The sequence below is a fragment of the Pteropus alecto genome, unplaced genomic scaffold, assembly GCF_000325575.1.
Source record: "Pteropus alecto unplaced genomic scaffold, ASM32557v1 scaffold117, whole genome shotgun sequence".
In the NCBI taxonomy this organism is placed as follows: Eukaryota; Metazoa; Chordata; class Mammalia; order Chiroptera; family Pteropodidae; genus Pteropus; species Pteropus alecto.
Window position 1 is genome coordinate 220,018 of NW_006440642.1, and position 9,868 is coordinate 229,885.

General features: G+C 34.0%; 1 pseudogene; it reads right to left on the bottom strand.

Annotated features, from left to right (window-relative positions):
* Window positions 1-5,832: 5,832 nt before the first annotated feature.
* LOC102885357 lies at window positions 5,833-8,831 on the bottom strand (annotated as a pseudogene).
* Between the last annotated feature and the right edge of the window lie 1,037 nt (window positions 8,832-9,868).

The following is a 9,868-nucleotide window of genomic DNA, read 5'->3' on the forward strand; positions in this document are numbered from 1 at the left end:
CCTGCTGAAAAAGAAATGGAAATCTGGATAAAATACAAAGGCATCATAGGGCTGCTGAAGCAATGAGGATGACGGGGCCGTGGTTCTATAAAAATGTAACCAGGAAAATGTCAGCTCATGGTCTGCAGTTGCTCATTTCCTGGAGTCATTTACCAATTTTGGATGGGGGACAACAGACCAATAATAAAAGTAATTCATGGTCAGAGGGCTGCTGCTGAGAGAGTGAGAATCCATCTGAGCATTTCTTAGGGCTTATTAGAGATTACTGGAGTCATGAGTGGCCAGGCCGTCTTATTTCTGGGTATGATTAAAATGGATACACAAGTATACCATACATTGGTTAGACATTTATATAGCTTAAATTAATAATAAAATAAAATTTAAAAAAATAAAACATAAAAAATAAATAAAAAATAAATGGATACACTTAAAATATAAAGAAGTTGAAGTGGGAACAAATAATGTGACCTCTTTAAAACAAATATAAACTATGACATACAAATATATCTATATGAATATAAATTGTTAAAGATTGATACCATTTACATTTCTTGCTTTCCTATTCTTTTCTCTGTAAACAAATGTGGGTACATGGACAAAAATACCTCAAATCTAGGGGCTAAAAGTACTTCAATGACCAGGCTAAATGGTGAGATTCTGGGTAGTAGTAACGATGAAGAGAGGACATTTTTCTCACTTTAAATTATCCACATCCACTTACTGAGAGGTAAACATGGTGCAGGTGCTAATTTGGGCCTAATTTGCATTAGTGATTGATGATACTTTACGAAGCACATTAAAATGGTAACAGTCTCTTGGTTAGTATCTGTAAAGTCTTATAACGAAAACACTGTACTGTGTAATGTTTCTAAATTTTACATATATTTCTCAATTTTGTTTATTACTCCAATTTTATCGCTTTGGCAGTGTGGGAGGTTGAACTCATTTAATATCTTTAATGTACTTTATAACTATCTGAATCAAACATATTTTAATATCCTTCTGTCAAAATAACAACTGATTTTCATTTAAATTATTTTTTAAGATAAAGCACAACATCGAATCAATCGAAGAAACAGTTGTGGCCTCCAACTGTAGTATATTATTAGATTTTTATCACATCAAATGATTGAAAATGTAGAGTACCGTTTTGAAGATGTTAGTCACCATTAGCCTTTGGCAATGAACGGATGCAACTTTACTGAGGCTCCTCCAAAAATGTGAACAGTACCTAGCACTCTCATAGCTCTAGCTATTCCATAAAAGAACTCTTCAACAATATACGTGCATCTTATCACTCAAATAATTCAATTTAACTTTGCCGTTTTTATGTTGATTATCTTTTCTGTTTGTACATCTCATAACATATAATCTAAGGTAATAAAAGTCTTTGGTAACCAGCTGAGACCCTTAAGAATGCTGGGCTTCCTCATAAAACCCTGCCTTTAAAAATAAAAAGGCTCTTCCTTGTTTTATGTCATATGTGGTTTTTGCTGCACTCTATCCTTTATTCATCTGAAGCAATTTATTCAGTTACATAACTTCTGAAAATAAGTGATTAACAATTGTTACGTAGACTTACAAACAGCACTGAAAGCAGCCTGCCTGACAGCAGCTGAATGGCCAGGGTCTCTAACCTGCCTGACCAGTTGACTACAGCACACTCAGAGAGGCTGTATCTCCAGGGCTCCACGCAGGAGAGGGGCTTAGTAAAAAGTGAAGTCTTTGGACTCAAGGAGGGGGTTGAAGTTTACATCTTTCTGAACAACTGAACCTAACCTATTTATTTCTGGATTTTGAATTTTGTTGGTACATTAGGATTACTTGAGGTTTCAGAGCAACAAGTCTGACCATAGCCAAACACACACAAATTTTGAATCTAAATATACCTACTTACCTGTACAGTAAGCATGGTAATCGTATTACTCACCTTGCTTCTTCTATTTTTCTAATTAATTGGGTGAATGTCTCTCTCTCTCTCTCTCTACCTCTTTCTCTCACACACAAAGACATTGCCATTATGATTATAGATGTCTATTTTCTTTACATTTCTTAAGTTCTTAAAAGTTGATAAATTACATCTTTCCATTGGAATTTACCTTTTATCAATCATAAACATCTCTCTGTGCTCCATTAAATTCTTTTAAACTTATATTTTCTTGTGTGTAATATTGAGTTTCTCTCCCACTTTATTTTGTCATTCTTTGTATGTGTAGTGAATTGTAAATCTTTTTGTTTCCAAATTTTTTATATCTTTTGCTATCCAGTATGTTTCTCATAAGCAGCTGGATTTTATTTTCATTTCTCCCAACCTTTGTACAATGACAGTAGAGATAACAGCTAACATTATTGGTCTCTTACTATGGCCAGGAGCATTCAATGTACGGAAAGACTGAATCCCCAAAGCACTAGTAAGAAGTAGTTATTAATCCCACTTTACACGTTGGACATCACCTACCCACCCCACGCCCCCCAACACATACACCCACGGTGGAGAGAGCACTCACATTCAATAGTCTGACTCCCCAGGTAGTTCTTTGACACTGTACTCATTCATGGTTTTGGCTGCTTTTATTTTTCCATATACGTTTAATGGGAAGGGAAAGAAGACGTATCAGGGACTATTAATGTCATGTCATCCTAACTGATACAAATTATTAGAATATATTTAGCTACATGCTATGGCATAGAAGTTGTAAACCCTTTTTCACGGGACTTACAGTCCATCAGGAAATTAGGGCTAGAAACCATACCAAATACAACAAAGAGAGCTTTGTGAAAGTTTGGATGAATGCTGAATGATTTCAGGTGTACTAGGCATGCTATGGAACTCAGAGAAGATGAATGGCATCATGAATAGCTTTGTTTTAGGTAAATTGAAGAACAGGCATATCTTTAACTTCCAGTTCACCTGCTACATATCTTTCTTTGCCATGCTAAGTAGTTACATATTTTTTCAGTAGAATAAAACAGAAGTAATATGCATTAACAGATACAGAAATATGCAGAGATGTTGAAGAGGAAGCAGACACAACTTTTTTTCTCAGTAGGAATATGTTGACCAGTTTAATCATCACATCTATCCTGAAGGCAGAAGGAGTAAAAGGATATGGAACAAATACCTACTAACCACTTTTATGCTAGGGAGTACTGTTCTCATTGAGTCATACATCCAAGAATATATGTATATATTAATACTTTTGTTTAATAAATAGTTATTAAGTCCCCCACTGTGTGCCTGGCAATATTAAAGATAATGGGGATGCATCAGTGAACAAAACATTTAAGAGCCATGTTCTCATAGATCCTATATTAGGGGAGCAGGCAACACTAGGCAATTTAATCCTCACAGCAAGCTACTAAAATATTATCCCCAACACTCTTGGGACAGGTTTTAGAGTAGTAACTGGTAAGCCACAGAGTCACACAATTTCTCTGACTTTAAAGTCCATGATCTTTTCACTATTGCTGCTTTCCACAGAAGATGAGAAAGCCTCTTAAAATAGTAAGGGAATGTACATATTTGGGTGGTGAAAATTTTTACTTCCTCAATAACTTAAAAAATAACAATTCAAATTAGACACATTAATTTTAAAGAAATTTTCCTTGATGAACTCGGTGTATGATCAAAATAACCAGTCTTTATTACTGTTTTTAAATACATGATTTCATATTTTCTCTATATATTTATTTATTGTTGTGTGTGTCATATACACTCAAATGGTCAAAGGTATTGAATTTTCCTGTCTTTTGGTCATGTACCTCTATCATTCATTTCAATGACTTAAAAATGTTTTGTTTTGTTTACACTAAAATTACAGAAAGACCAATAATGCTTTTAACTAATTATTTTTAGAGGATGGACTATAACAGAATTCATTTTGACTCCAAAATCCCTGATCAAAAGAAAAAAAATTGAATTTAAGTAGAACTTTAGCAGAGATGTCATCATACATTTCAAAAAGACCACAAGAGTTCAGAAGACAGGACGACTTGGGGTTATTGAGCCTGAGAAGTCTACAGACAATACCAAAATCAGTTATTTAGGTCAAAGCCCTCATTAGTATAGCAATAAATGTATGTCTTCAATGTTAAATTTTTCAAAGCTTTCCATTTTCTTAGCGATATATATAGAGAGATAGATGATATAGTTATAGATGATATAGATATAGATGTATATATTTAATGTGTAGAAATAACACATTAAAAATATCCCTGGTGAAGTGACACTTTGCTGGACATTTTTCAAACTAAATAGCATGGTTATACTCCAATTGAAAAATTCTTAGTATGCATGGGATTAGGTGAAAGGTAATAAAGTACGAGTGGATTTCGTCCTGGTCACACCAGTCCAAGGATCCCACTCAGTAAATTCGGCTTTGTTAGAGCTGAAGTCAGCTCTCTGGTGGCCCTGAAAAAATGCCGAGTACATTTAAACCATCATGAAACTTAAACTGAGTGCAATGAATTTTCTAAGGAGAACGACCTTCTGTCTGGAAGAAAAGATGAACACAGTAAACCTTATACACTGCTACGTTTCTTTCACAACTGGCCCACTCCTCTGCTTATTTGGAATGCTGGGTGATATACCCAAAAATTACAGATGAAGAATATATAAAATACATGAGCTGAGAAGGTGACTGTCTATTATTTTCTTAGTATTGTAAAGAACATGCCACCTATAAAATCATCTTAAACCCATCTCATTGATTATTGTGGATATAGGCTTAATGTTCAACTTTTCACCATCTGATAACCTTTAGCTTCGTTTTGTTTAAAGCCTACTTCACAAAATGAGCTGTGATGCAACCAAACAACATTGTCTTTTAGTTTTAAACTTAAATTAGAAAATTAATAATTTACATATATTGATTTTAATGAAATATTCACATATTCATAAAATGATACAGAATATTACAATAAGCATTATATACTCACTCTTATTTAACAAACTCCTTCAAAGATGTGTTGAAGTCAAACATGACAAATTTTTTAAGACCTTTTTATATTTCTATCAGATTCAAATACTCTTCCTCCCTAGAGGTAATCACTATTATAAAAGTGATATGTGCCTTTGCAGTAAATGTTTTTATAGTATATTACATTTGTATATATCCATAAACAAATTTACTGTTGTTTTGCATGTCATTAAATCTACATTAAATCTATCATGCTTTATATATCATTCTGGATCTTTCCTATTTATTCCAACATAAGGCATTTGATATTTATTATTTAGTTGAGTTACTTTGTAATTTTATAGTCTATAAATATATTATAATACATGATAAATTCTCCTGTTGATAAACACTTATATTGATCTGTTGTTTGTGATTGCAAATAATTCTGCAATTAACTTATAGTCTCCTTGTGCATGTAAAAAGACTCTCTATGTTATATTCTGAGGTGACATTTTTATCTGCAAATTGACTTGATAGCGCAAAAATATTCTCCAGTGTTATTGCACTAATTTAAACGCTTAGTGTTTTTGTGAATTCACATTTCCTTAAATCCTTGCCCGCTTTTTGATTGTTCTTAAATTTTTCCGTAACACTTTTAGAATTAAATTGTTAAATTCCATGTAAATTCTTATTAGAGATGGTAATAAAATGACATTGACGTTTTAGCTTAATTTGTGGGAAAATGAGATCTTTATAGTATTATGACTTTGAATCCAAGTATATGTGTCCCATAATTATTTAGATTTTCTTCTATGCCCTTCAGTAACATTTTGAAATTTTTTTCATAAGGTTATTGCATATATATTTTATATTCCATCCTAAGTAACTATAGTTTATAAATTATATATATAACATTCCTATTTCAAAATTATTATCTTTTATTTGTCAAAAACTTTCCAACTATATTTCTGGACTCTCTCTTTAGTTTTAATTGTATATTATCTAACAGAATGTCATTCTCATAGATTGTGATACTTTCAATAGGATTTGAGTGGTTCAGTACGTTCAAGGCACATCCAATACTTAATAAGTTTTTTGGCATCTGTAATATTTTTAATCAGATCTTTAGTGCATCCAATATTTCCTCCTTTGGGCATCCCTCGTTAATCAAGTGAAGACATTAAGAAAATGTCTCCTTTACCCTTTCAGTAAATAATCTTTGTTCATCTTTTTCTAACATGATAGTCCAAAAGGACCCAACTAGTTTTTCATTTTGTCCTTCAAGTTCAGGTTGGGTAACAACTGAGCTAAGAGGCCTTTTTGGCACTCTTCCTTTGCCAACTTTCTGCCCATTCAGATGAGCTTTTCTCTCTTCTTTCGACTGAGCCGATCTACAATCAGTAGTTGCTATCACTATAGTATGTTTGCGCTGGTCAGTGGTTTTTGAATTTTCTATCAGTTCGGCATTAGCAGAGGAAGCAGACTTGGCTATAATTTCAGATGTGATGCGGTTTGATAATGTCTTATTTCTTTTTACTTCATGACAAGAACAGTTTTTGACACTAGATAAAACTATTTAGTTGTAGTAATTTTTTCTCATGAGGCCCTTTTTGTATTGTAACATTGGCAGAGGTTCTACTAATATCTTGTTTCATGGAGTCCTGAGTATTATTGTGGTGACTTCTAATAGGAGGAGGCAAAAGCTGTCTGTCCTCAGATGTAATGTTCACACCTTCATCTGTGGTCATTATCTCTGAGGCTCTGTCACTTTTCACTGTTACACTGCATGTGTGTACAGGCTGAAACTTTGTGACTTTAGAGATAGTGGTGGAAAATTTCTTTGGTGGTGCAGAGCTCTCATCTTTGACTTGTACAGGTTTTCTAAATGAATTACCTTAAACTGAACAATTGGCCACGATCAGATCCAAGTGCAGGTTTCTTGAGCATGTTAGCATCTTGCTTTGGTTTTTCTGTAGTCATTTGTTTCTTTTTAGTATTGTGAAATGCTTGGATTGATGTCATACATTGACTTTGGGGCTCATCTTTAATTGGTAACAACCGCAGAGTTTGATTATTATTCTCCAAATTATATGTATCTATTGTCATGGTTTAATTGGTTAATTCATTAGAAGCTTTTAAAAGATGCAACATTTTTCCATTGTTCTATTATTTTTGCTTCTTGTAGGTCTACTGACATTTTCTTTGTCACTCATTTTTGTCTTAAGTTTCAGAACTTTTGTTTCTTCTTTGACCAGACCCTCAGATATCATCACTCTCTGATCTCTTCTACTGGATAATATCTGATTTTTCTGTTTGTATGCAAAAAAAGTTTTTCTTTCTAGCAGATGTCTTTTGAGATTTTGTTTTGTTTTCTTTGTTCTCTGAATGCAGGGTGGGCCCTCTAACAGGTGAAGTTACAGGTCTCGGGGCACAGCAAGGATGCTCATTGCAGTGCAAGGTGCAGGGATCCATCCTGGTTTTGACTGGTTCACACTTCCTCAAGCCAAGGCCTCTGCTTACTGCTCACGCTGTCAAGGGCTTGGCTTTTTTCTGCAAGCGGTTTCTTTGGAATGGCAGTTTTACCCCTTGAGTCATCTTTCAAAATCTGCCAGCACGTGGTAAGAGGGTGAGTTTCGGGTGTGAAAAGGGTGGTGGGTGGAAGTCTACCTGCCAGAAAATGACCTGAGAAAGTGTGACTTCGATTTCCAATTAAAAATCACTAACATGAACGTGCCTATGAAAATATTAACCTGTAAGATATGTCTCATATTTTAAGTATTTCATAGAGATTTAATTTAGCTACCCAAGTCACTAAAACATCATTTGTTTCTACTGTCATTATACCTACTGGATGAAGTTATGCTATTTATCTCCTACTGGTAAGACATTCTTAATACAATTAATCATTAGTTACTAATTCAGGTTGTACTTTTTTAATTAAATATTTCAAAATGCTCAATCCTTGTGGAACAAAAGAATAATAAACGAGCATGTGATGGTGAAATACACTGGCAGCATATGTACTAGATATTCTCTAGACCAAAGTCTGTTTCAGTCTTGATACTCTCTGTATCTACATCTTAGTGGATACCCTATAATGGTAGGATCCTGAACCAAGGAAACAAGCTGGAGGGAGGAATTTTCACATAGACTGGCTAACTTTGCTCTGTTCCATGACCACTGTCATTCATCCTAATTACTAACCACGGGTACTTCAAAATGGATAACTTGGGGGATAATATGATTACACACAGCATGATCTTATTAAAAGATCATACTTTTTTTGTAATTCATTTATGAGTTTTAGCATGTGATTTGTAAGAAGGAAAGACCTTGACTTTTTTTGATTGGGTGGTTTTCAATTCAATAACATCTTTAAGAGGTGCTTTCAGAAATAATACATGGTAGAAAATGTGAAAAAAAATATTAGAGAAAAAAATACAATTACCCACCACCAAGATATAACCAATGTTAGATTTTGGTATATTTCCTTTAGGTCTATAACTGTGAGGGTATTATGTAAATGATCATTAATATTTATCTTTTTATTTAACAAATATTTGTGGAGTAGAAATTCTAGGCCAAGCACTGTTTTAGATAGTGGAGATTCTGTGAAAACCAAAACATCCCATCCCATGCCCAGCTTATTTATGGGGGAGACAATATGACAAGATGAATACTAAACTGAATGATGTGCTAGAGATAAGAACTAAGTAGAAAAATAAAGAGAATAAAGGAAATTTGGAAAGAGGTGTAATTTTTGATAATGTTGCCAAAGAGGTCCTCAATGAGAATATAATTGTGTATTAATAATTGATAACTGATTTGATATAAATTGAATAATTAATTTGAAGTTCTTGTTAATGTTTCCTTAATACAGAACGAACGGATAGACTCTGCTTCTGTCAGGCAATTAGTAGAAGGATGCATTGCTTCGTACATTTCATGATTTGAGCTGATCTGCAGTTGGACTTTAGTTTTTATTAGAGCTTCTCAAGTTCTGGTTTATTCTTCATTGTCGTTCTTCAAAGGCTTCTGATTAAAAGTCTGGCATATTTACCAAGGATGCTTCTTGGTGGATCCTGAACTGTAATTTTTGTTCCTTTAGCCCATGAGTCTATAAAATCTCTGCTTGGCCTCTCAGTCTCTCATGCGCAATTTGTGTATCAGCAAATGTTCAAGAGGAAGAGCAGCACTGAGTAGAAGGCTCTCTGGTCTGTGCATTCCTTTTAGTAGATCTTGGGCCCTGTAAGTGCTCAGTGCCTTCAAAGCTTCTTAATTCCCTCAATAAAATTACATTTCATCCACTTTTTTTCAGTTTATTATGTGCATGGAGTTTGTATTGCATCGACTTTATCTGACATCGATAGGGGTAGAAATAAATCCTTTTCTTTTCAGTCTATAACTTTATCCCATCCTGTTGTGCCTGGTTTTCCCTCTTCTCAAGCCACGTGCAACCTGACCTATTCACCTCTACCTTCCTTGAAAGAGATTATCTGCTAGATATGTTCCTCTGCTTCTTCCTAACCACTTCAGGACAATACATAGAGAATGAAGGCTCATTGTTAGAGCAGCAAAATTTCTACTTTAAGAAATAAAGAAAATTGGAGACTATCAGCTGGTATAGATCTACAGGCTGTATTCCTTGTGTTAGTGATTAAGAAAAGAGCATTAAAGACCATTTAACAGGTAATATATTTCACTCAATGCACTTAAGATAATTGACAGCTCTTACTAACAGCATCATTTAGAAACCCCCACATCTTTTCTCTATTATAAACAGCATTTTTATGAATTGAAGACCTAAGAGTGAGTGGTGGGCAAGGATGGTATTTGGAAGCAATGAAAACAGTTTTAAAAGCCACTTTAATTATCATTTTATTTAAAATAAATTTGGCTGAACTACAAAACTTAAGCCTAACTGTAGTCTCCAAATGAACGTTTATCCTTGCCATCACACAGAAGCT